The sequence below is a fragment of the Spermophilus citellus genome, assembly GCF_964194105.1.
Source record: "Spermophilus citellus genome assembly, chromosome: X".
In the NCBI taxonomy this organism is placed as follows: Eukaryota; Metazoa; Chordata; class Mammalia; order Rodentia; family Sciuridae; genus Spermophilus; species Spermophilus citellus.
Genome location: NC_138190.1, coordinates 99111247 through 99138280, shown reverse-complemented (window position 1 = coordinate 99138280; position 27034 = coordinate 99111247). Strand labels below are relative to the sequence as shown.

The 27034-nt window shown below is 36.5% G+C and overlaps 1 pseudogene across 1 annotated transcript in view; it reads left to right on the top strand.

Annotated features, from left to right (window-relative positions):
* The window catches only part of LOC308639499 (11-beta-hydroxysteroid dehydrogenase type 2-like), an 87090-nt pseudogene extending 63856 nt beyond the window's left edge, over positions 1–23234 (top strand). The window contains exons 3-4 of the transcript in view: positions 19728–19878; positions 23060–23234. The product of the transcript in view is annotated as an 11-beta-hydroxysteroid dehydrogenase type 2-like (transcript). The remainder of the gene's footprint in view (positions 1–19727; positions 19879–23059) is intronic.
* The last annotated feature ends 3800 nt before the right edge of the window (positions 23235–27034 follow it).

Below are 27034 nucleotides of genomic sequence, written 5' to 3'. Positions count from 1 at the left end.
CAACGTATGCCCTGACTGTTCTTGATTTTACTGAGATGCCTCCTTCTTCTAACAATTTACTTAACAGTCTTTCGGTTTGTTTTTTACTAATTTCTGATCCCGTATTTCTACTATAATACAACCCAACAAGATGACGCCAAACAAAACCGAGACAGAATGCAATAAAAATGGAACCACACAAAATCATTATATCATCCTTTCTATCTTCCTGACATGTGCATCCGTCCTTTCTCCCTATCTGTTCCTCAGACACAAATAGTTTTTCCTCAGATGTGAGCGGTTTTTCTTCCGTCTCACTCATCTCCAGGGACAGGCAAGTTAAAACAAAAATGAAGCAAAACAAAAGAGGAAACGTAGAATGGCTACCCATCCTCTCGCCATGCCCTCAGGGGCGAGCAGTTTACTTACCCTCAGTCGCTCCCGGTGCGAGCCACCAAATGCCGCTGTCTGGCTGGGCACAATTCAGGAGCCACTTGTCAAAAGAAACTAACTTTATTTTTAGAACTACAAACGCCAAACAAAACAGCTCCTCAGGAAAAAACCCTCAGAGCCCAACTGCCACCACCGGCTTCCCACAAGCCTCTCACCCCCACACAAACCTCACCACCTCCCACAATCCTCCTGCTCTTGAGGCTGATTGGTTGGGTCGTGTTGGCAGAGCCAAAGAAGTCCCCCAATGAGCAGCTCCGTGGAGGAGCCAATCAGCTAGATGTTGCTGGGGCCGCTGTGAGCCAATCATCAGCTGGCAGTCTGAAGGGCAGGGAAACAGCCCAATGAACATCACTGCAGAGGAGCCAATCAGCTAGATGTTGCTGGGGCTGCTGTGAGCCAATCATCAGCTGGCAGTCTGAAGGGCAGGGAAACAGCCCAATGAACATCACTGCAGAGGAGCCAATCAGCTAGATGTTGCTGGGGCTGCTGTGAGCTAATCATCAGCCGGCAGCTGGAAGTTTGCTGGGGCCCCTTTGGCTGTGGCTCTCAATAGTTGCTTCTTGCCTTAGAGTGTTTCAATGGTTGCAATTGATTATCATATAAAGATACATTTTTAACTAAACTCTACATCAGGGTTCACTCTTTCATTTGCATATTCTTTAGGTTTTAGCAAATGTATGGTGACTAAAATCTGGTATGACAGTATCATATGGAATAATTTTATTATCCTAATAATTCCATGCTCATCTATTTATCTTCTCTTACGTCCCCTTAAATTTCATAAAATCTTCAGATCCTTAACAGTCTTGAGAAGGTTAGATATTTAGAAACAACTAATATTTACCCTTTTCTTTTTGTTTCTTTTACTTAACATTATTTGAAGTTCTTTCACTTCTTTTGTGGCTTGAAAGCTCTTTTTTTTAACTCTGTATGATTATTCATTGCATGTATGTATGACAGTGTGTTTTTACATTTACCTAGTGAAGGACATTTTGATTGCTTTAAATTTTGGCAATTGGGGAAAAAACTGTTTAAAACATTTTTGTGCTCATTTTTTTCATGGATGAAAGTTATCAACTCATTTGGATAAATATCAAGAAATGTGGTTCTTGGATCATATGGTAAGAGTATGTTCAGTATTTTAAGAAACTGTCAAACTGTTGCAAAATGACAACATTTTTTTGTATAACTAATAGTGATGAATATGTGTTCTTATTGCTACTTAGATTTTAATAATTCTAATAGGTATGTATTTGTATCTCATTGTGATAATTTGCAATGTGCTAATAAAATGTTGTATACAATTTCTTTTGTTTATTTTCTCTCTGAATAACTTATTTGGTGAGGGGTCTGTTCAGATCTTTAGTAATTTTTAACTAGATAATTTAGTTTCCTTTTATTGAAATATAAATTCTTTCTTTTTACATATACAAATATTGATAAATATTAATTTCAGTATCCATAAATTTATTACCAGCCCTTTATCTGATATGGGGTTTGCAAAGATTTTCTCCCATTATGAGGCATATCTTCCTTCTCTGACAGTGTCTTTTGCAGAGCAGAAATTTCTCATTTAAATAAAATCTAACATCAAATTTTAATACATTTTACTCTTGGAATTATAGCTAAGAGTAATCTCCAATCCAAGATCATCTATTATATGCTCCTATGCTATCCTCTAGGAGTTTCATAGCTTTGCATTTTACATTTGGATCCATGGGTCAATTTTATGTTGAATTTTGTGAAAGATGTAAGGCCATTTCTAGATTTTTTTCTTTTTTGAGGGGGAAGGGGTGTACCATAGGGTAAACTCTAAGACACTTGACCTCTGAGTCACATCCCCTGCCCCTCTATTTCATATAGAGATAGGGTCTCACTGAGTTGCTTAGTGCCTCATTTTTGCTAAGGCTGGCTTTGAACTCACTATCCTCCTGCCTCAGCCTCCAAGCAGCTGAGATTACATGTGTGTGCCACCACACCTGGCAAGATTCATCCTTATTTTTATGAAAAGTTCAGTTTTTTGTACCACTGTTTTTTAAAAAAGGTCTTTGCTTTCTACTTTCAGTTGCCTTTTTTTTTTTGTCAAATATCATGAAAGTTACATGATTTATTTCTTGGCTCTTTTACTATCCCATTGATCTATTCATTTATTCTTTCTCCAGTACTGCATGTTTTTGATGACTGTAGATATCTAGTAAGTTCTGAATCACATAGTGTAAGTCCTCTATTTTTTTTTCTCTTTTAATATTTTATTTGTTTTTCTGGAACTTTTGCATTTCAATGAATACTTTAGAATCAGCTTGTTTATATAGATAAATTAACGGGTTGGGGATTTATTAACTGATAGATTTTGTTTCTGTGTGATTATTAAAATGTTGTGTTCTTGGTCTTCCACACATTATAAATCTCAAGAAATGTATAGATTAAGAAAATATTAGTTGATAAAGAAAGGAAATTATCCTTTCAAGCACATTTGAATGGTGGTAGTGTCTATAATCACTGGTCATTTGTGCTTCCATTCCATTCAATCACGATTTGAATGGAACCTGTTATACAAATATTGATAAATTGTAGCAGAAGTGATAATACTTCATAAAAATTTTTTGTGAAGATAATATACCTTGGTATCTATGTGTGTTTTTAAATGTTACTATGAAACTATAACTGGAATTTACGATTTTGAGGGCAAAAATAAATATCATACATTGATACTACTTGAATTTGCAAAAATAATCAGAAAATGTATCAAGATACAATTTGTTTTATGTAGAAGTTCTTTTATCCAGATTGTTGTGTAGTTGTGCTTTCTTATGACATAGTGGGGTAGCCCTGGATTTCTTCCCCATATTTAATAAGATTCCACATTATATTGAAAAAATATGTAGAAAAATATAAATATATATTTCAGTATATTTTACTATAATATCTATTTGTTACCATTTTGGTAGATAACTTTATTTTGTTTTTACTGTTTGTTTGAGTATATTCCCCCCTTTGTGAAGTTTTGACAGTACCTGGAAATATCATTTTGTTGTTTCCATTTCCCACTTGCCATTAGAATTTTCAACAAAGGGGGTTTGATTCATTAAATTATTATCTATTATGAATAAAACAAATGACTGTATTTTAAATACAACTGGTTGATTTCACACTTTATTTATGATAAAACTAGTTGCTTCTACATTATGGAAATTTAGTTGTTTACTTGCAGATTAAAATCTTGTTGGCACTTATAAAATATTTGTTAATAGCAGAAAGAAAACAATTATGAACCATTATTTACACATATGCATCTGATGCTAGGAAAAGTATATGCCAGAGCTACATTTTATTTCTTTTTGCATTTATCCCACAGACATGTAATTGCTTAATCATAAGCATTTTTGATTTGTCAAATATTGCCATAATAACTTCCAAAATATTCACAACCCTTTAAATTTTCACTGACTAAAAATGAGAGTTTATAGTTCTCCAAATAACAACTAATATTTGAAGTAATCTTCCTTTATAATTTTTCCCTCTAAAGTTTTAAAGTTTTGTGTCAGGGTTCCTTTAATTTTTCTGAATATTACTGAGATTTATAATATTTTTCTATAATCACTGGTAAAAGTGATTATAGAAAAAGCTAAATCTTTTTCAAGTTACAGCTTACTTCCCATTCTCTTGATATGAACAAATTTAGGTACTATATTGTGTACCTATTGATCAATCAGTGGATGGTTCTTTCATAGTTTGCAAAGTTTGTACATTACTTTTATATTGTATTTTCTATCATTTTATGGCTTATTTGCAAAGAGTGCTTTGAATGTTCTAAGTATTATTGTTTCTAAGTCATGAGTGTTGTAAATAACTTATGCTGTAAGGGACCGGTGAAACGTCGGAAGAAGAGACCACAAGAGACTGGCTTCATGCAAAACACACAAGGGGATTTTTATTTAGGATCCAATTCAGCGCTGAGACTCTAGGCCCACTCAAGAAGCAAGAGCAGCCCAGAGCAGGGGTTGAACAATGCTTATGTATACCTTTTGGGGAAGACGGGGGTGGGGGGTGGGGGGTGGGCTTTGCATACATCACAGTCTCCTTTAAAAAATCACCTTACACCACGGGAAAAACAAACAATAATTCTTAGACTTGATTAGTACATTTATTGGTGGGAACAGGGCTGGCTGGAGTGATAGGTCTTTCCTAAGGAGGGGGTTACATTTAAACTGATTGGTTCGGACCCTGAATTTCTACGTGAGGAATTGCACAGGACCCCAGGCCATAATTCAACTAAATGGCCAGTAGGGCCTTGTCCTAACTGCCTCAGGAATTTAACCCATGCTTTGCAGTTTAGAAGCAGGTTTACAATGCCTGGTCCTTTACATTTTAACTCAGGCTTTGCAGCTTAGAAACTTTACCCTTTCAATGCCAGTCTTTTAACTATATATTAATTATTTACTTGAACTTCTTTTATGAATAAAAATGTTATCTTCATTTCTAAATAGCACTCCAGGTGATTCCAGTGTGGGTGAACTCTGACAAAAAATGGATAACTATTGATATAAAGTTATTTTCAATTACCCATATCTTTTTAAAAAACCTGTAATACAATTGCACCATATTTGTTGTCTAAAGACATATAACTATTTTAAGACTAACTGTCCCACTATCATTGTCATTATTTTAAATTACATTACTATCAATGAGTCTTTTGAAAATGGTATAGCCTATTGCTACAAACTAGATAAACTATAGCTCCCTAAGTTTTATCAAGCTATATGATTTTCAGATTATTTTTTATTTAATTTTATTTGATTCCATTTCTTTCTTCACACCATAGTTTTATTAAAAGACTGAGAGGTAAAATGCCCATTTTCATATGTAATTTCTTTATCCTTTTTTTGTACCAGGAATTGAACCCAGGTATGCTTAACCACTGAGCCACATACCAACCCTCTTTTATTTTATTTTATATTTTAGAGACAGGGTCTCACTAAGTTGCTTAGGGCCTTGTTAACTTGTTAAGGTTGGCTTTGAACTCCTGATCCCCCTGCCTCAACCTCCTGAGATGCTGGGATTACAGGCATTTAACAAGGTACTCGGCTCATATGTAATCATTTTAAAGACTAATTTTTGTTTTCCTAATAGGAGTTTTTATATTTTTTTATTTTTAACTTTATAAACATAATTTATATGAAGGAAATACAATAAATACATGAAGAAAAAGAATTGTTGAGCATCCATTCTTCAACTATTTTTTTATTATAATTATTATCTAAAATTAAAGTATAAAGTCCCTTTTGCTCTCTATGAAGGTCAGTCCCCATAATTAATCGCTTTTACATCACATGTGTTTAAGCAATACCTTCAAACTATACTTTGTATCTAAAAAACTCAATTTGAACTTTGGAAGGGCATTCCAATTCTATCAACTTCTGTTTGTATTTATTTAATTCTAAGTGGTAAGTTTAGTAGATGTGTTTATTCCTCTTTACTTATTTTGGTAATATTTATGTACAACCAATATTTACTTGTGAAACTTAGTTCAAGTCCTAGCTAAATCTTTTTCAAGTTACAGGAAGGAGAAACTTTCAGTACCAAATATTCAAGACTAATGTCTCTAACAGTCAAACTTTAGCGCCTTTCTCTCTCTCTTTCTCTCTTTCTCTCTTTCTCTCTCTCTCTCTTTCTCTCTTTCTCTCTTTCTCTCTTTCTTTTTTTCTTTCTCCCAGGATTGAACTCAGAGGCACTCAACCCCTGAGCCGCATCTCCAGCCTTATTTTGTATTTTATTTAGAGAAAGGGTCTCACTGAATTGTTTAGTACCTCACTTTTGCTGAGGCTGGCTTTGAACTCGAGATCCTCCTGTCTCAGCTTCCCAAGCCGCTGGGATTATAAACATGTGTCACCATGCCTGGCTAGCCTGTATATTTCTTAGGGTGAGCATTGTTAACAGCAGTAGCTGCCACCTGGAAACCCCACAAAAGAGAGTCATTGGTTAATAAAAAATAAAACCAGTTTTTTACAAGACAGGTAATTTCTGTCTGGTGTCCAGTCTAAGGAGTCAATTGGTGCTGACAGAGTTACAGAGGCAGAAAGTGGTGTATGAGTGGAAGCTTCAACACAACCAGGATTTTACTAGGCTTGGTTGCTGCCATTGCAGCTGAGAGACAGAACAGGACTTCCCAGTGCCCATTTCATCATGCTGCAGAGGAGTGGCCTGTGGCTCCAGCAACTACAAGGGATGGCAATGACATTTGGAAACTTTGCATGCATGGCTCTATTTATTCACTCACGTATTTGTATGGTGAGTCAAGTAAAGTTGTACTCCACAAATCTTCAGAAGGAAGGACAGGGATCAAACTCTAAGAGTGAAAAAAGTACAATGATTTGATGGAATAAAAGAAAATATATGCAGAGAACTCAAAGCTCTAGTTAAACAAGAACCTCTCCAAATAAGATTTGTCAAAACAGTCCTTCAGAAAAGGGAAGATGTACCATCACACAATCAGTACAATTGCATAATTCTAATAAAAGCAATGAATAATTTTCATCTTAAATCTAATAATCTAGAGAAACTCTTAAAAATCAATCAGCAAAATCCCCTTGAAAGTATTGAGTTCTTTCCTATATACTTAAAATCAATTATGGAGGTAAAATATTTGGAATTTTGAGGAATCTCTTAATCTCTTGCCAGAGAGAAGAAATCACATAAGGAAGCATAAATAGAATAGAAAGAATGGCTGTTTAGAGACCAAAGATTATTAAGAGAATATAGAGATTTCTTGGAAAACACCAGGTTATGCTCCAGAAAGACATTAGTGTTCTTTAAGAGACCAGTAGAAATGGTTGCCATTTGCATCAATGTTTCAAACTGATTCTTTAAATTTCTTCTCTGGATTTATGCTGCTCAGCATGTTTGTTCTTAGAAGCTACAAACTCATATCTGATACTTTTAACTGATCTTCATAAGAGATTTTCAAATATGTGCTATATTTCTTCACTAATTAGTAATGTTGTTATTTCCACTATTGATATAGGACTCTTGGTACCATAGAGTTATGAGATTGCTTCATTCTTTTTTTTTTTGATTGATTGAGAGAGAGAGAGAGAGAGAGAGAGAGAGAGAGAGAGAATTTTAATATTTATTTATTTATTAGTTTTCGGCAGACACGCATGCCAGGCAAGTGTGCTACTGCTTGAACCACATCACCAGCCCAAGATTGCTTCATTCTTAACCAATGGTATCCCTTCTATGAGCATTTTTCATCATATTTTCAAGGCTATGACTAAAATAGCTGACAGACAACTTAGAAGAGGGAAAGTTTATTTAGGGATCATGGTTTCAAGAGGTCTCAGTCCATAGTTGGCCCCGTCCATTCCTGTGTGTTCAGGATGAAGCAGGACATCAGAGTTGAAGAGTATGACAGAAGAAAACAACTCACCTCATGGTAGCTAGGAAGCAGAGACAAAATGGGGGAGGGAGATTCAGGGAAGATAAACCCTTCCAGGGTATGCAAGAGTGATACATCTCCTCCAGCTATGCCCCACCTATATAAAGTTACCACCCAGTTAGTCCATTTAAACTGAGATGGACCCATTAAATTAGAGCTCTCATAATCTGATAATTTGATCTCTGAACATTCCTGCATTAATTCAGGAGCATTTGTGTAACACTTCATATCCAAACCATTTTATTTTTCTCTTGGCTTCCACAGGCTCCTGACCATTTTACAATGCAATATCCACTTAGTTCATCTCCAAGTGTTCCTTAGTAGTAACAATTCCAGCATTGCTAAAAATCCAAGTATAAATTCTCCTCTGATAATTAAAGTCAATTCTTGACTGAATCCCTGTAAAAATTAAAAGCAAGTTACATTTATCCATTACACAGTATCACAGAAAAGCATTCCTTTTCCAGAAAGGAGGAATAGGGGCATAGTAAAAAAGGGATGGGGCCCAAACAAGTTCTAAACCCAGACAAGCAATGAGTTTCTGTAACTCAACTTATAACTCCTCATATATTATCTGGGACACCACCACATTATGTGATTTCCAATGGGCTTGGACAATCTGGTTCCTTTGGTCCTACTGGGAGTAACATACACAGTCTATTTTTTAGCCTCTCTCTCTCCATACTTAGCAGCTTTTCTTGGCAGACAGTCCACATTACTGGTATTTCTGAATTCCTTTGTCTCCATTTTAGCTTTGATTTCACTTCACAGTTTCACCCATTTCCACCCCTAGGGCAGCCCACAGGGAGTCCAACTCTGACACTTTGTCTCTTCTCTAATGCTTTCCTTCAAAATCTTGGTAGAAGCCTCTGTGACCATAGAACCAGAACCATGTACATGATGCCAGGGTGTGTGATCACTATACAAAGAACTTGGGTCCCCTGGAATCATGATGCCTGGGGTCTCTGAATGCTTAGGTGGCCGGTGAAGCTACTTTTTTTACCTCCTTTGTAAATGGAGTGCTCTGTGATCTCTTATCAATGGCATTTTCCCACCAAGCATAATGACACACACCTGTAATCCCAGCAGCTCAGGAACCTGAGACAGCAGGATCTCGAGTTCATAGCCAGCCTCAGCAAAAGTGAGGTGCTCAGCAAAAGCGAAATGCTAAGGAATTCAGTGAGATCCTGTCTCTAAAAAAATACTAAATAGGGCTGGGGATGCTGATCAGTGGTTGAATGCCCCTGGGTTTAATTCCAGGTATGCCCCCCCAAAAAAAATAAAAATATTTTTAAAAATTTAAAAAAGGAATTTTCCTTTCTACATCCTTGAGCCTTTAATAGGTATCATATGGCTCATACCCAGGTGCTTCCTCAGCCATCTTTCCTATTGTCTAAGTTTCAAAATACTAAGTATCTGTTTAGTGGCTAGAGTTCATTTAGGAAGTGTATTGTTGAAGGTTCTCTAGGGGAAAAGAACCAACAGGATGAATATTTTATATATATATATATATATATATATATATATATATATATATATATATGCAAGTTACATTTATCCAGTATACAGTAGCATAGAAATGCATTTCTTTTCCAGAAAGGAGTAATAGGGGAATAGAAAAAAGGAATGGGGCCAAAACAATCCCAAAACTCAGATGAGCAAACAGTTTCTGTAACTCAGCTTATATATATATATATATATATATATATATATATATATATATGTGTGTGTGTGTGTGTGTGTGTGTGTGTGTGTGTGTGTATGTGTGTGTACACACATACACATACATATTCACTCTTCCACATCAGACTCTGCCAGATGACTCTCCCAGGAGTTTTTGGGCCTTTGGTACCAGACTGGGGTGTAATAATTAATCTCTCTCATTCCGAAGCCTCAGCAGCTGAGGCTATTTAGACTGAGCAGGTATTTGTTGCTCCATCTGTATAGTCTTTGATTTCACTTCACAGTTTCACCCATATCTTTTATGGGACTATTACATGATTATAAAATTATAAGAATGGGATTATTAGATTGGTTTATAGAACCAGAAGCTGGATAGTCCCATAAAGGCTATTTGCATACTCCTGGGAGAGTCATCAGGCAGAGTCTGCTGTGGAAGAGTGAAGAAGCTGGAGGCTAAATTCTTTAGGCAATTAAAGCAGCAGTCAATAACCCATTCAAGAAGAATCCAGCTTGTGAGCTGGCATCTGATGCTGCTTCCTTTTTCTTCCACCTTTTGTTCATCCAAGCCTCCAACCCCTTGAATGGTGCTGCCTGTACTTAGGGTGGATGTCCACTTCACTGTCCCACATGCCAATCATTCCTAGAAATATTATTGAGATATCCAGAAGCCTCTTAGTCTTAGACATTTCTTAATCCCTTTAAATTGACAATTCAGATTAACCATTACAAAAAGTATATCTTTCTTGACCCCAGTTTTTGAAGCATTTTCCTAGTCAAACTGAAAATAGTTAAGATTCATAATCTCTGCTTTCTGCCTCCAATTCTCAGAGTAAAACTTGCTAAAACTTTCAAAAACATCTTTGCCACCGATTGAATGCTATGCTGACTTAAAATTTTCCCATCCATATTTATTAGTCTATCACTTTAAAATTAAGCCCCATATAAGGTCTCTGGACATGGACAAAATATATACAAATTCTTTGCCAGATTTAGCATGAATGGCCATTATTCCACTTTCCAATAGAGTCTTTATTTCACTTTGAAACCTCATAATCTTGATCTTTTATTGTCTGTGTTCTGGTCTTCTGAGCTTCCACCAGAATTGCCCATGAATCCCTGTTTTCAACAATATTTTTCCAGCTTTCATCTTCAAACTTTTACAAATTCCTTCCACAAACTGTTCCCCAAGGCTTCTGAAACACATAGTCAGGTTAGTCACAACAATGACCCCATTTCTAGTGCCAATTGCTATTTTACTGAGCTATTCATTTTTGTGACCAATATACCTGACAAAAAATACTTTGAGGAGTTTTCTTACAGTTTCAGAGATCTCAGTCCATAGGTAGCCAAGTCCACTGCTCTGGGCTCAAGGTGAAGCAGGACATTATGGCTGAAGGTCATAGCAAAGGAAAACAACTCACTTCATGGTAGCCAGGAAGCAGAGAGAAGGAAATGAGTAGGGTAAGAGCCTCATGGAAGACAACCTCTTCCAGGTTATGACTGTGTGATACACCTCCTCTAGCCCAGCTCTACATGTTTGTAGTTGCCACTCAGTCAGGCCAGAATCAAACTCTAATAGCCATATTGTATTTTAGAATGATCATTTGTACCTGAAGGAACAACACTTTTTATTGCAGTAAATGGCCAGGCCCTGAGAAACTTAGTGAGACACTTTCTCAAAATAAAACATAAGGGCTGGAGCTGTGGCAATGCAATAGCGCATTTGCCTGGCATGTGTGAAACACTGGATTCTATTCTCAGCACTGCATTAAATAAATACAATAAAGGTATATCAACAACTAAAATAAATAAATAAATAAATAAATAAATAAATAAATAAATAAAACATAAAAATGGAGATAGGGATGTGTCTTAGTGGTTTAGCATCCTTGAGCTCAATCCCTGGTACAAAAAATAAAAAGTCCGAGATGAACCAATGGGAAAAATATATAGTCCAAAATTAAAAATGCAGTCAGTAATTATTAATAAAAATTAAGTAAAGCCTAAACTAGTATAATGAACATTTCACATTTAGATGTAATTTTCTAAATACAAAATATCATAGTGGTGATAAATCTTAACAGTTTAATGATTAAAATTCTGCTATTAATTGTTCATATAATTAAAATAATCAGCAACAGAGTTTGCAACCATGAGGGACTATTTTACCTTAAAATAATAATTAAGTCAAATTTTTTAAGAAGAAATGCTTAGGACATGTATTTCTATAATTATTATATGACACAAAAGGTACTGTACAAACCCAGTATATTTTTATATTGCTTTTTTTATTATTTTAATTCCATTTTTTTCAGGGTAACTGTAGTTCTGACCTTTCAGACTATAAAAACCAACAATAGACATTTCCCTCTTTATTAAAAGATTGATTTCCAGAAACTTGAAAGTATAAGAAGGAAAAACTGTAATTCAGTGAGAAAAATATCCATTCCTCTGACAATACATTGCCTGTCAGACAACACAGAACATTTTATCTTGGTATTGAAAAGTAACTAGGTCAACACTGTTTCTAAGCTGTAAACAAAATTAAGTGATAACATACACTTCTTGGATACATTGATGGGCCTGAGCAGGCAGCATGCAAGGTGAAAGACTCTAAAACATCACAAAGAAACCCTTTGGGGCTTGAAATTGAGCTGGTTTATTTTGTCCCTCAATACATAACAAAGAGAGACCTACTGCTTTTTCCTCTATGAATCATTTATGGAAAACCATGAATTTGTACAATAAGCAATCCAAAACACTCATGTTCAAAACTGTTCAGAATCAAATATTTGTGACTTAGGATTCATTTGAAAATAACTATGTTCTCAAAATCACTCGAATAATGTCCTTTCCTAAAAACAAGTTTAAGCATGAGAGAAAGAAATATATGACTAGAAAAAAATAAAACAGAAGAATAGACCTTTTCATAGAAAATAAATATCAGACATAGGAACTCTGAACTTAGCTCTCTCACTCTCCCACTCTCTGTATAAATTTGTGCGTGTGCGCACACACACACACACACACACACACATTTTAAAACTTTATTGCTTTTCATTTTGTTTTTTTTCTTTCCATTTTTTTGTTTTGCTGTTTTTGAAAGAGGTACAGCTATTTATTGAACAACAGAGCCAGAACACAAACTCTACTCCCGAAGTTGAATTCCAGCTCTGCCTACAATATTTCAGAGTATGTATTCTAATCATACCAGACTTGAAGTACTTTCATTGTGTGTTCCATTCATTCCATTGATCTCATCTTACCAAGAAAGCCTCAACAATTTCTCAAATGAAAGAGGACCCAAGGAAAAATGGAAATAAGAAAGGAATATAATAGGCCAATAGAATAGAAGAGGGGAATCAAGTATATTAGACTCAATAAATAATATATGGTATTTATCCAAAGTAACTTAAATTGGCATACTATAGTGCTACATGTATCCCAATGTTTATAGGAACACAATTCACTATAGCCAAGTCATGTACTCAAACGAGGTGTCCATCAACAGGTGAATGATTAAGTAAAATATGGTGTATATACATGATGGAGTTTCACTCAGCCATAAAGAAAAATGAAATTATGGCATTTGCTCATAAACAAATGGAACTAGAGAACATTATGCAAAGTGAAATAAGCCAGACTCAGAAAGTCAAGGGTTAAATGTTTTCTCTCATATGCAGAAGCTGAAAAGGAGATAAAGGATTAATAAAAGGGAATCACATGAAAAAGGAAGAGAGATCAACAATATAAAGGAAGATGATCAAGCAGAAGGGAGGAGAACAGGACATAGGGAAGTATTGAGGAAAAAACGGGATGTTTTTGTACAAATATACCATGTTGAATCCTATTCAGTGTTCATGTACAAATATACCATAAAATCCTACACACACACACACACACACACACACACACACATATTACTAATTAGAATAATAATAATAGAAGGAAATCAGTAGAGTAAGTGGATTGGGGGAGAGAAAAAGAAGGTACTGGGGAAGGAGATTGAGCAAATCATGTTATGACCATGTAGAAAATGATATAATAAATCCCACTATTATGTATAATTATAATGCACCAATAAAAATAAAATAAAAATAATGATTATAAAGATCGTGCTTCCCTAAAATGTGTATAAATCTCTTGCTACATATGTTGGATTGTATGATACATGATCTTCTCAGAATACACCACCCTTGAACAACATTGAGGAGTAAAACAAGTCAATTACTCAACATGACTAAAAGACACCATGATGAAACTATTAAAATTCAGTAGTTGGGATCATTCAAATATATATTTCCTTGATGTACCAGGCACATTGCTCCCTTTCTTAATAATGTGCCTCTGCTCTTAAATAAACTTGAGGATGCATGAGATTTCAAAGTAAACAAATGGGCAACTCCTAGGTTAGTACTGAGCAGAAAAGTTGATGAGCCTTCATCTCTCTTTAGAAAATCCCGCAAACAGCCCTTGTCCATGTACTCAGTGATGATGTAAATGGGCTCTTTCTTAGTAACCAAGGTGTAGAGTCTCACCAGCTTGTCATGCTGAAAGGTCTTCATGAGGTTTTCTTCTTCAAGGAATACTTGCACAAACTTGTTTCTGGGCTTCAGAGTCTTCAAGGCCACTTTGGCACTTTTCTTATAGGAACCCTAACAAATTTCTCAAACTGTCCAGCAGCCGGCAGTAGAGCTCCAAGGTGACTTGAGTTCATAGTTGGAGGCAAAACCAGACAGCCCAGCAGAGTGAGGGGCTGCAACCAGAGAATGCAGGATGCTTGGTCAAGGGGTTACATGTCGGGGGCAACAGCTGCTCTGCCTGCAGTGGGCCAAGAAACACCACCATCAGACAGAAGCAGCATGGGACAGCATGGAGGGAGAGGAATTGGCTGTTGTAGGTGTGGGCCAAGAGGTCCCCTAAGAACTTTATTTCTAAAGCTATTTCTGAAACCTTTCCAAAAGTTTGAGAGGAACACAAACTTCTCAATTAATTTTAAGAGACCAATAAAACCTGAAAATTTAATGCCCTTTGGTGAAGTAACTCCACATTACCCTTCTTAGCCCCTGGTAAATTCCATTCTGCTCTTTTATTCCATGAATTTGAATATTTTAGTTATAGCTTGTAAGTGGAATCATGCATTATTTATCTTTCTGTGACTGTCTTATATTGCTTAGCATAATCTCTTCTAAGTTCATCCATGTTGTCAGAAGGCCAAATTTCACCATTTGTTAATGCAAAATTATATTCCATTGTATTGGATGTATATGCCATGTTTTCTTTGTCCATTCATTAATGGACATTTAAATTGTTTCCTCATTTTACCTACTATGAATAATCCTGCAATAAACATAGAAATGCTAGTAGCTCTTCAAGATCCTGATTTTTATTTTATTGGAAAAATTCTCAGACATGAGGTTGCTGTATCTTTTGACAGTTCATTTTAATTTTTTTAGAGGGATCTACATACTGTTTTCTAAAACAGCTGGACTACTTAGTCTTTCAGTTGACAATGAGAAAGAGTTTCAATTTTCTCTAGGTGATTTTGTTTTTGAAAGTGCTGGAGATAGAACCCAGGGCTTTGGAATTGCTAAGCAAGCACTCAACCAATAAGCCAGCTCAGATTTAGATTTCTTGTATCCTGAACAATTTTTTTTATAACAACTACCCTTAAAGGTGTGAAGTGACATTACATTAAGTTTTCATTTGCAAACTTGATATCTAGTGAAATTAACATTTATTTATACTAACCAGTTTTATGCATTCTGTGGAGAAATGTATATTCAAACCTTTTTGACCACATTTAAAATCAGCATATTCATTTATTTGGTTTTTGTTACTGATTTTTGTGAGTTCCTGGTTTACTTTGAATCTTAGCTTCTTGTCAGATATATGATTTTCTTGTATTTTCCCTCATATATAGGCTGTGTTCATTTTGGTTTTTCTTTGGCTATACAAAATCATTTAATTTTGATGTAGTAAAACTTGTTTATTTTTGATTATGGTACAATCCAAAAATATACTTCCCAAAACCAATGTCAGTATGTTTTTGCTCATTCTTTGTTCTAGAAATTTTATGATTTCAGATTTTTGTTTTCTTTTTTCTTTCTATTTTCCAATGCTACATAATAACTATACATAATAATGGGGCTCATTGTGACATATTCATACATACACAGAGAATAATTTGCTCTAATTTATTCCCACTACCTCTCTTTTCCTTCTCCTCCTCCCTCCCTGACCCCTGTGTTCTTGTCTTTTGATCTGTCCTTCTATTTTTGTGGGATATTTTTTGTTGTTGTTGTTGTTGTTGCTCTTTTTTCCCCTAAAGCCTCCACATATAAGAGAAAATTGAGTGTAATTTATTTCATTGAACATGAAGTTCCCCAGTTCCATACATTTTAAGTCTTTCATCAACTTTTTGTTGACATAATTGTGTGGTGTAATATTTTAATTTAATTCATGCCTATATGTATATCCAGTTTTCCTGTCACAATTTATTTAAGATATTACCGACTCTCATTGTGTGTTCTTGGCATTTTAAAAAATTTGTTGGGGCGCTAGGGATGTGGCTCAAGCGGTAGGGCACTCGCCTGGCATGCGTGCAGCCGGGGGTCGATCCTTAGCACCACATACAAGCAAAGATGTTGTGTCCGCTGAAAACTAAAAGATAAATTTTAAAATTCTCTCTCTGTCCCCCCACCTCTCTCTCTCTCTTTAAAAAAAAAAATTGTTGGCTACATATGAATAAGTTTATTTCTGGGGTATTCTATTCTGTTCCATAGTTTGTTGTCCACTTTTATCCATGTCATACTATTTTCATTACTTTAATTTTGTAATATAATTGAAATCAAGATTTATGATGCCTGAAACAATTTTATGTCTCTCAAAATCACTTTGACTATTTAGGGTCTTTTGTGATTGCAAACAAATTTTAGAATTATTTTACATTTTTTTGAAAAGTGCCTTTGAAAGTTTATTAGGAATCACATTGATTCTATGAATCAATTTGAGCAGTATAAACATTTTAACAATATTAAGTCTTTCAATGCATGAGCTATTATTTCAGTTACTTATGTGTTCAATTTCTTTCATCAACATTTTATAGGTTTGTATAGTTTTTTCATCTTCTTTTAAAATGTATTAATAATTATTACTGGGGGCTGGGATTGTGGCTCAGTGGTAGAGTGCTCGCCTGTCATGGGTGGGACCTGGGTTCGATCCTCAGCACCACATAAAAAAAATAAAGGCATTGTGTTGTGTCCATCTACACCTAAAGAATAAATGTTTAAAAAAAATAAGTATTACTTTTGATGATATAAGTTAGGTTGTTTTCTTGATTTGAGATAATGTTTAAGATAAATCATTTTTACTGTAAAAACTGCAATTGATTTTATAGGATGATTTTATATCTTCAACTCTAATGAATTCATTTACTTGTTTTAACTATGTTTTGTGTATCTGTGTGTATTCATGCATGAGTGTGGATACTAGAATTTTCTATCTGTAGTATCATGTCTTCTGGAAATAATGATAAGTTCACTTCCTTTGTTTTGTAATTTGTTCTGCAGTACTATCTTTAATAGAAGTGGCAATAGTGGTCACCCTTGTTTTGTCCTAAATCTCGGAGAAAAGCTTCAGTTTTCCCCATTGATTATGATAAGGACTAGTTACAAATGGTCTTTATTATATGGACATGTCCTTCTCTATCTAAATTGTAAAGAGGTATTTCTTTCTTTGTTTCTTTCTTTTTGAATGATACTGTAGACTGAACCCAGTAGCACAATACCACTAAGCTACAATCACCTATCCCCTCCCCTTTTTTTGAGACAGAGTCTCACTAAGTTGCCCAGACTGTCCTAAAGCTTATACTTCTATCTCAGCCTTTCACAAAGCAAAGTTTACAGAAATATGCTCATGACCAGGCTGTTGACAGTTTTAATCAAGAAAGGATGTTGAACTTTGTTAAATTATTTTTCTCCATGTATTGAGATAATAATATACACTTTCTTTTTTTTTATTTTACAATACCTTTATTTTGTGTATTTAGTTTTATTTATTTATTTATTTATTTATTTATTTATTTTAATGCGGTGCTGGGGATTGAACCCAGTGCTTCATGTGCACTCGACAAGAGCTCTACCACTGAACCAAAACCCCAACCCAACATTTTTATATATGTGGTGCTTCACACTGATTGATTTGAATATGTTACCCCACCACTTGCATGTCAGCGATATATCCCACTGTTTCATAACATATAATATTTTGATGTGTTGTTCAATGAGTTTAGTATTTTATTGAAGATTTTTGTATCTATAGTCATTACACATATTTTTTCCTCTGGTATCAGGATGATGTTGGCCTTATACAATGATTTTGGTTCCCTCTAATTTTTTTTTGAACAGACTAAGAAGGATTGCTTACTAATTATCAACCTCTCATTTTATTTTTTTATTTTGTTTTATATTTTTAGTTGTAGATGGACACAATATCTTTATTTTATTTATTTATTTAGTTTTTATGTTCTGCTGCGGATCAAACCCAGTGCTTCATGCATGCGAGGCAAGCACTCAACCACTGAGCCACAACCCCAGCTTTCATTTCATCTTAAGTACTCCCTTTATCTTTTCTTTTAAGATAGGTTAAATGCAATCAAACTCCTTCAGCTTTAATTTGTCTAGGAAAGCCACTCCTGGCTGCAAAGTTTTCACTGTAGTATACATTGAGTTTTTCAGATGCCCTTGTATGCCCTTGTATATTTTATGCTCCTATGATCACCTTCAGAATTTTCTTTTTCTTTGATTTTTGAGAGTTTGAATATAATGTGCCCTGGTAAAGTCACCTGTGGACCAAAACTGGAGACCTTTGAGTTTTATATACATGGATGTCTATGCCTCTTGCAGTTTGGGAAAGTTTTCAGCCATGATTTATTTAAATGAAACTCCTGTCACTTTCTCTCTCTTTTATTATTGCTATTATGTAGGATTTAGCTCTTTTGATAATGTTCCAAATATCCTGTAGACTTTCTTCATTCATTTTCACTCTTTTTTCCTTTTTTCTCTTTGCTCAGTATTATTTCAAATGTTCTGCCTTTGAACTTGCTTATCCTTTCTTCTACTTTATTTAGCCTGCTATGGAAGTTCCAAATTGCACTTTTTAACTTCAGTTGTTGTGTTCTTCAGCTCTAATATTTCTGTGATTTTTTTCATGTAGGCTTTCTTTGTCACCTTTTCATTGTATTTTTGTATTTTTTTCTGATTTCTTTAAGTTATTTATTCTTAACTTACATTGCAAATCACTGGAATTTTTGAAAGCAATTACTTGGATTTCTTTGTCTGGAAGTTCCTGTATCTATAGTTCTTTGGGATTTGTTACTGGCAGTTTTACTGTGTTTCTTTGGGAGTGTCATGTTGTTCTGACATTTAGTGACTGTTGAGACCTTGTAAAAGTGTAGTCACATTTGAAGCAGTTGCCTCTTCCAGACTTCATGGATTGGCTTTAATAAAGAAATAACTTCACTGCCACTGATAGAGAACATGCAATGTTATATTCAGTCACTCAATCAAGTGGCTCAGGTCATCAGGTATGGAAGAGTTGTAGCTTCCAGTCCCAGAAGTCATGAGTCTCCCATTGGCCTGTGTGGTTGAGTTCACAATGTTGACAACATGCTCCTTGGTGACAAGAGATATGAAAAGTTAAGGCTGAGAAAGTCGCTGGGAACCTCAGCTGCAGATCTCTTTGTAGTGGCAATGTTATGTGCCAGACTATATGGGCCATGACCAAAAAACTCCATGTTACCTTAAGACTCCATATCATGTAGGAAATGCCTCTTCCATGGGAAATTCCCCTGCTCTTTACCTATCATCAGTTGCTTAGCATGGCATATATGGCAACATAAAATGGCACTTCTTATAAAATATAAAATTTTTCTCTCTAGTTCCCATTTTTCTTGGGCAATATACACTAACTGCATAGAATGCTAGTGTTTGTTTAAGCAAAGGTAATCATTCTTTAAATTATACTCAACTAGTGTCATTTTGACCCCATTCCCTTCTGATTATGATTTTAGATCTCATGATTATTTTTATGGTATTAAATCATAGTAACAAACACTTATGATTAATGAACTGATATGTTTTACTTGTTACCCATAAAAGATTGCTCTGACTCTTAGAGAGTGCAAGTGCAGACTTGCAGTTTGCCTCCCATCTCACCAGCTCAGCAAAAACAGGTAGCTTCATTCCTTGCATTAATATCGACTTGGTGATTTATTTTAATCTCACCATAACAGCAACACGTCATAGCAAGAAACAATTTGGGGCAAGGTTTGTGGCAAGGGGCATGGGGCAATTGATAAACACATATATGGTGTTTGCAGTTGAATCTGGGGTCAGGATGACCATGCTGGCAATAGCTGGACTAGCCGCAAGAAGTAGGGAGAGAGGAGGATATTTCCCTCAAAAAAAGACTGTGGAAGACTGAAGCACTGTGTTTTTGGGCTGATGTTCCTGTGGCAGTAGCAACTAGGCCAGCTCTGGGGAAATGGTAAAAGGCAGGGAGTGATGACTCATGAATCTGGAGACTGAAAGCTGCTGTGCTGTATGCCTGGCTTTGAGCATGAGGTTGCAACAGCTTAAATAGTTCCCTTAGGAGGGAGTGGGAGTTGTGGTGAGTGGAGGGTGCAAAGACTAAAAACAGAACAAAACAAAACAAACTAACCAATCAACCAATCAACCAACCAAACAAACAACAACAACAACAACAAACTACCTTGGGCTTTAAGTGATAAAGCAGACAGCCATTCAACTCTGATCATCCAAGTATCTGATCATCTTAGTGGCAAAAACTGTTGGAGTCTTCTACAAGGTGATCCATTGGGATCTATGACAGTGAACACATTGGCAGTAAAAGCAGTTTTGGTTACCTAGTAGCCAGGAGGTTTGTTGAGGTAATACACAGAGAATTCTGCTGGAGCTTTAGATAAAGCAGACCACTAGAAAACTTGGTAATTCCTGCTGTGTGGTAGGTATTGACATCCCTCACTGCCACCCCTCACAGTCATTCCCAAGCATCCCCTGATATTTCAGCTGTAGCAATATCCTCAGAAATTTGGGTGAGGTGAAACAGATGCTGATTGTAAAGCACCACCAAAAGCTGAGGAAGATGGTTGTCCACTCCACTCTCATTTCCCTACAAGGGGAACTTGTGTGTTTCTTGCAGATGAATTTATCAAGTTGAGAAAGTTCTCCTCTATTCCTGTTTTTATGAAAGTTTTTAAAAATATAAATGGATATTAAATTCATCAAATATTCTGCTGCATCAGATGATATGTTCATGTTACTGTTCTTCTTAAGTCTGGTAATATGATAGGTTACATTCATTAATTTAAAAATTTTAAGTAAAGTATATTTGATCATGATATTTAATAACTTTTCATTGATTAATATGTTCCATTTGCCTATTTTAAAGGATTTTTGTGTATATATTCATGACATATTGGTTTATAATTTTCTTTTTATATACTCTCTTCTTATTTTGATATCAGAAATAATTATTTCATACATAAATTAGAAAATGTTCTGTTCACTTTCATTTTATGAAACAGATTATAGAGAATTGTTTTTGATTCTTCTTTGGAATTCTCCAATGAAACCCCCTGGGTGTAGAGATTTATTCTGGGAGTCTTTAAAACATATTGAGTGAGTAATGGTAGTTTGTTTTGGATGGGGGATCATTTTCATTTGAGTTGTTTAATTTATATGTAGACACTTATAAAATTTTTCTTCTATAATTCTCAAATAATAGTATATTTCTATCATTTCGAAGTCTTCAGAGTGTTTAACAATATTGTCTCTTACCAAATACTTTAAACATGTTGCCTTTCATACTTTTAAGTCAATTTTAGTGAAAAATAAGGCCTAAAGCTAACAATGAAATGACAAATTATCTCACCTATTCTAGGATTAATTAGATAATAGTATTAAAGATAATTCTAATGCAAATTTTATTTTATTCTAAAATGCAAACTTGAGATTTTGTTGTTATTGTCTATTTTCGTATGCTCACAATTAAACATCTAATAAGTGGCAGAACCTGTATTTGAGCATATAGCAGTATGACTACATAATCTAGCTTTAGTATATATTACTTTGATTTTATTTAGATAGACTTTTTGTAACTTAGTTTTTAGAGAGAATGTATTTTGATTTCCAAATCTTGACTTAAAACTCTTTCATATTATTTTCCATTTTCAAATTAAAGAATTATAAAAACACATATATCTGATTTCTAGGTTAATTGGTAATATATAACTAATTGCATTTGATAAGAACAATCCATAAAATATATCAACAATTGTAAACATTTTCATAATAAAATTAAACTATAGATATTATGAAAAAGTATGAAGTCAAACACAAATAAATATTATCCCTTAATAGAAGCTAGAAGAGGGACTAACGAAGATGGCCACGAATAGAGTGCATCACACCCTGTGTACCGTGCCACTGCACGGGTGAATAACGAGTTAGAACGACAAAAAACTATCTTGTTAGGAACTTACAGCAAAATGGGGGTGCACCGAAACCTAGAGGAAGGATTTCCAGCACCGAGGTCCGGTAATTGAGTCTCATACACGAGCCAACTGTGCAACCGGAGATCTGGGCTGACTGATCCGCGAGGCCCGCCCCGCGGCTACAGACGGCGGGGAGCCGCCGAGAAGCGACCAGCAAGCAGGGAGATTGCTGCAGATTCTGTGGAATCCTGCCGCCTGAGCACTCATGGAGCCCCGGGCTGAGTTCGGGATTTCAGACGGGGAAGGAAACGGGACAGTTCTATCCCCCACAACGGAAACTCCACCAAGGAAACCAGAGGCCACCATCTTGGAGAGCTGAAGTAACCACCGCCACTCTCCGACAGATTGCAACAATAAAACAGGTGTGTGTTACTCAGCTCATCTCCCATACAGCAGGGAATTCGCATAAAATCTCTCCTAGTCTCTCCGGGGGAGGGATTATCAGAGCAAGCCTGCATAAAGACAGGAGGAAAACTAGAGAAACCCGAACTTCAACTATCCCTCCCATCAGCGGGGGAAAATGAAACCTGTATTGCCAGTGCGGGGGGAGGGGCAAGCGGAAAAAATCAAAACAATAGAGTGCTAGGGGGTTCTCAATAGCCATCCTCCACGCCCAACAAACCGCAGGCCCAGAGTACAGTTTGAACTGCCGAGAGGCATCACTCAGGGGAAATTTGGTCTAAAAGGAGAAACCAGGACTAGCAGGAGAAACCAGGGGACTAGAGGCCAGGCCCTGGAGACTGGGCGGCCGGAGAATGCATGCCTGCCAGCGAAACTCCACCCGCCGCCCGCGAGACTGGGCGGCTGGAGTCTGCCCCCTGCCGGCGACTAACCGTACGACTGGGCAGCTGGAGATTGCCCGCCCACCAGCAACAGCCAGCCCATTGCCCCTGCGACTGGGTGGCTAGAGATCACCTGCCCACCAGCAACAGCCGGCCCATTGCCCCTGCTACTGAACGGCTGGAGACCGCCTGCCCGCCAGTGACCGACCACACGACCAGGCGGCTAGAGAACACCCGCCTACCAGCGACAGCCGGCCCGTTGCCGCTGCGACTGGGCAGCTGGAGACCGCACGCCCGCCGAGGACAGCTGGCCCATTGCCCCTGAGACTGGGTGGCTAGAGATCGCCCGCCCACCAGCGACAACCAGCCCATTGCCCCTGCGAATGAGCAGCTGGAAACCGCAAGCCTGACCGTGACCAATCGCCTGCCGGCTGCCCATGCGACTGGGCAGCTGGGGACCACCCGCCCACCTGCGACAGCTGGCCCATTGCCCCTGTGACTGGGTGGCTAGAGATCACCCGCCCACCAGCAACAGCCGGCCCATTGCCCCTCCTACTGAACGGCTGGAGACCGCCTGCCCGCCAGCGACCGACCACACGACCAGGCGGCTAGAGAACGCCCGCTTAACAGCGACAGCCGGCCCGTTGCCGCTGCGACTGGGCAGCTGGAGACCGCACGCCCGCCGAGGACAGCTGGCCCATTGCCCCTGCAACTGAGCAGCTGGAAACCGCATGCCTGCCTGCAATCAATTGCCCGCCAGCTGCCAGAGCGACTGGGCGGCTGGAGACCGCCCGGCCACCGGCGTCCAGGAGCTGAAACCAACCAGAGACAGTCCAGTCCCACCCCTCCATTTGGACACCCCAATAAGGAGCCTGGGGCCCGCCATAGCAGAGAGGTGACGTCACTGGAGCTCGGCCATCGGAATTCCTTCCCAGCGGAATCCACTTTAGCAAGCATAGTCTACCAACACAAAGGAGAGAAAACAGAGATATAAAAAACCAAAACAAATTTATAGAAGAGAGCAGAAACACAGCAATCAAATAGAGCTGGAAAGTAGTGTGAACATCATGAAAAAAACAAGGGGAAAAAGGAATACAAACAATGCAGGACAACTTAATTCTACAGGAGGACTTAGAAGCATCAGAAACAGGGATAGGGAAAGAAATCAAGGCGTACCTAACTCAGATGGAAAGGAATATTAGAGAAGACATGAGACACCGAGTCCAAGCAATAAAAGTATATTTTGAAAATGAATTAAACAAACAAATTCAAATGGCAAAGAACGAGCTTTACCAGGAGATAGAGATCTTAAAAAAAATCAAACAGTAATCCTAGAAATGCAAGAAACTATAAAACAAATAAAGACTCAAACGAGGATATTACAAATAGACTAGATCAAGTAGAAGTCAGACCATCAGATAATGAAGACAAAGTTTATCAACTTGAAAAGAATATAGACAACACAGAAAAGATGCTTAAATCCCATGAGCAATTATTCAAGAAATATGGGATGTCACAAAAAAAAACAAATTTGAGAGTCATCAGGATAGAAGAAGGCATAGAGATTCAAACCAAAGGAATGGACAACCTATTAAATGAAATAATTCTAGAAAACTACCCAGAGATGAAAGATGGAATGGATGGCCAAATCCTGGAAGCCTACAGGACCCCAAACATTCAAAAGCGTAATAGACCAACTCCAAGACATATAATTATGAAGATAGCCAACATACAGAACAAGGAGAGAATATTAAAAGCTATGAGAGAAAGGAGGCAGATTACATTCAGGGGTAAACCAATTAGGTGAATGACTGATCTTTCATCACAGACTTTGAAAGCGAGAAGATCCTGGAACAATGTATTTCAAATGCTGAAAAATAATGGATTCCAACCAAGAATACTCTATCCAGCAAAATTAAGCTTCAGATTTGACAATGAAATTAAAATCTTTCATGATAAACAAAAGCTAAAAGAATTCACAGCCAGAAAACCAGCACTGTAAAGCATTTTGAGCAAAATACTACAAGAAGAGGAATTGAAAAATAGTGCCCAAAACTAACAGCAGGAGGTATCTCAGTAAAGGTGGAGGAAAATAACCAAAAAGTAAAAACTAGCCAAACTAAAATAAATAAATAAATAAACATGACTGGAAGTACAAATTATATTTCAATTGTAACCTTAAATGTTAATGGCCTAAAGTCACCAATCAAGAGACATAGGCTAGTAACCTGGATCAAAAAAACAAATCCAACAATATGCTGCCTTCAGGAGACTCATATGATAGGAAAAGACATACACAGGCTGAAGGTAAAAGGTTGGGAAAAATCATATCACTCACATGGCCCTTGGAAGCAAGCAGGAGTGGCCATACTCATATCGAATAAAATCAACTTCAAACCTAAATTAATCAAAAGGGATGAAGAAGGATGCTATATACTGTTAAAAGGAACCATCCACCAACAAGACATAACAATTATCAATTTGTATGCACCAAACAATGGAGCTGCAATGTTCATAAAACAAACTCTCCTCAAGTTCAAGAGTCAAATAGACCACAACACAATAATTATGGGTGACTTCAACACACCGCTCTCGCCATTAGACAGATCCTCTAGACAAAAACTGAACAAAGAAACTATAGAACTCAATAGCACAATTAATAACCTAGACTTAACCGACATATATAGAATATATCAACCATCATCAAGTGGATACACGTTCTTCTCAGCAGCACATGGATCCTACTCAAAGATAGACCATATATTATGCCATAGGGCAATTCTTAGTAAATATAAATGTGTGGAGATAATACCATGCACTATATCTGATTATTATGGAATGAAACTGGAAATCAATGATAAAGGAAGGAAGGAAAATCCTACATCACATGGAAAATGAACAGTATGTTACTGAATGATCAATGGGTTATAGAAGACATAAAGGAGGAGATAAAAAAAATTCATAGAGACAAATGACAATACAGACACAACATACCAGAATCCATGGGACACAATGAAAGCAGTTTTAAGAGGGAAATTCATTTCTTGGAGTTCTTTCCTCAAAAAAAGAAAAAAACAACAAATAAATGAACTCACACTACACCTCAAAAACCTAGAAAAGGAAGAGCAAAACAACAGCAAATGTAGTAGAAGACAAGAAATAATTAAAATTAGACCAGAAATCAACAAAATTGAAACCAAAAAAACCATTGAAAAAAATTGAAAAAACTAAAAGATGGTTCTTTGAAAAAATAAATAAGATCAACAGGCCCTTAGCCATGCTAATGAAGAGAAGAAAAGAGAGAACTCAAATTACTAACATACGGGATGAAAAAGGCAATATCACAACAGACACTACAGAAACAGAGAAGATAATTAGAAAGTATTTTGAAACCCTATATTCCAATAAAATAGAAGATAGTGAAGATATTGATAAGTTTCTTAAGTCATACTATCTGCCCAGATTGAGTCAAGAAAACACACACAATTTAAACAGACCAATAACAAAGGAAGAAATTGAAGAAGCCATCAAAAGACTACCAACCAAAAAAAGCTCTGGACCAGATGGGTATACAGCGGAGTTTTATAAAACCTTCAAAGAAGAATTAATACCAATACTTTTCAAGCTATTTCAAGAAATAGATCCTGGAATAACATATTTCAAACACTGAAACACTGAAAGAAAATGGGCTCCAACCAAGAATCGTGTATCCGGCGAAATTAAGCTTCAGGATGGAAGATGAAATTAAAACCTTTCACGATAAACAAAAGTTAAAAGAATTCGCAGCTAGAAAACCATCTCTTCAAAAAATCCTTGGCAAAACATTACAGGAAGAGGAAACTGAAAATAACATTGAAAACCATCAGTGGGAGATAGGACAGTAAAGGGGGGAAAGTAACCAAAGAGGAAAACTAATCAGGTTTAGTAACATAAATAAACAAATATGACTGGAGGAACAAACCTAATCTCAATAATAACCCTAAATGTTAATGGCTTAAACTCACCAATTAAGAGACACAGGCTAGTCGAATGGATCACAAAACAAGATCCAACAATATGTTGCCTACAGGAGACGCATTTGATAGGAAAAGATATACATAGACTGAAGGTGAAAGGCTGGGAAAA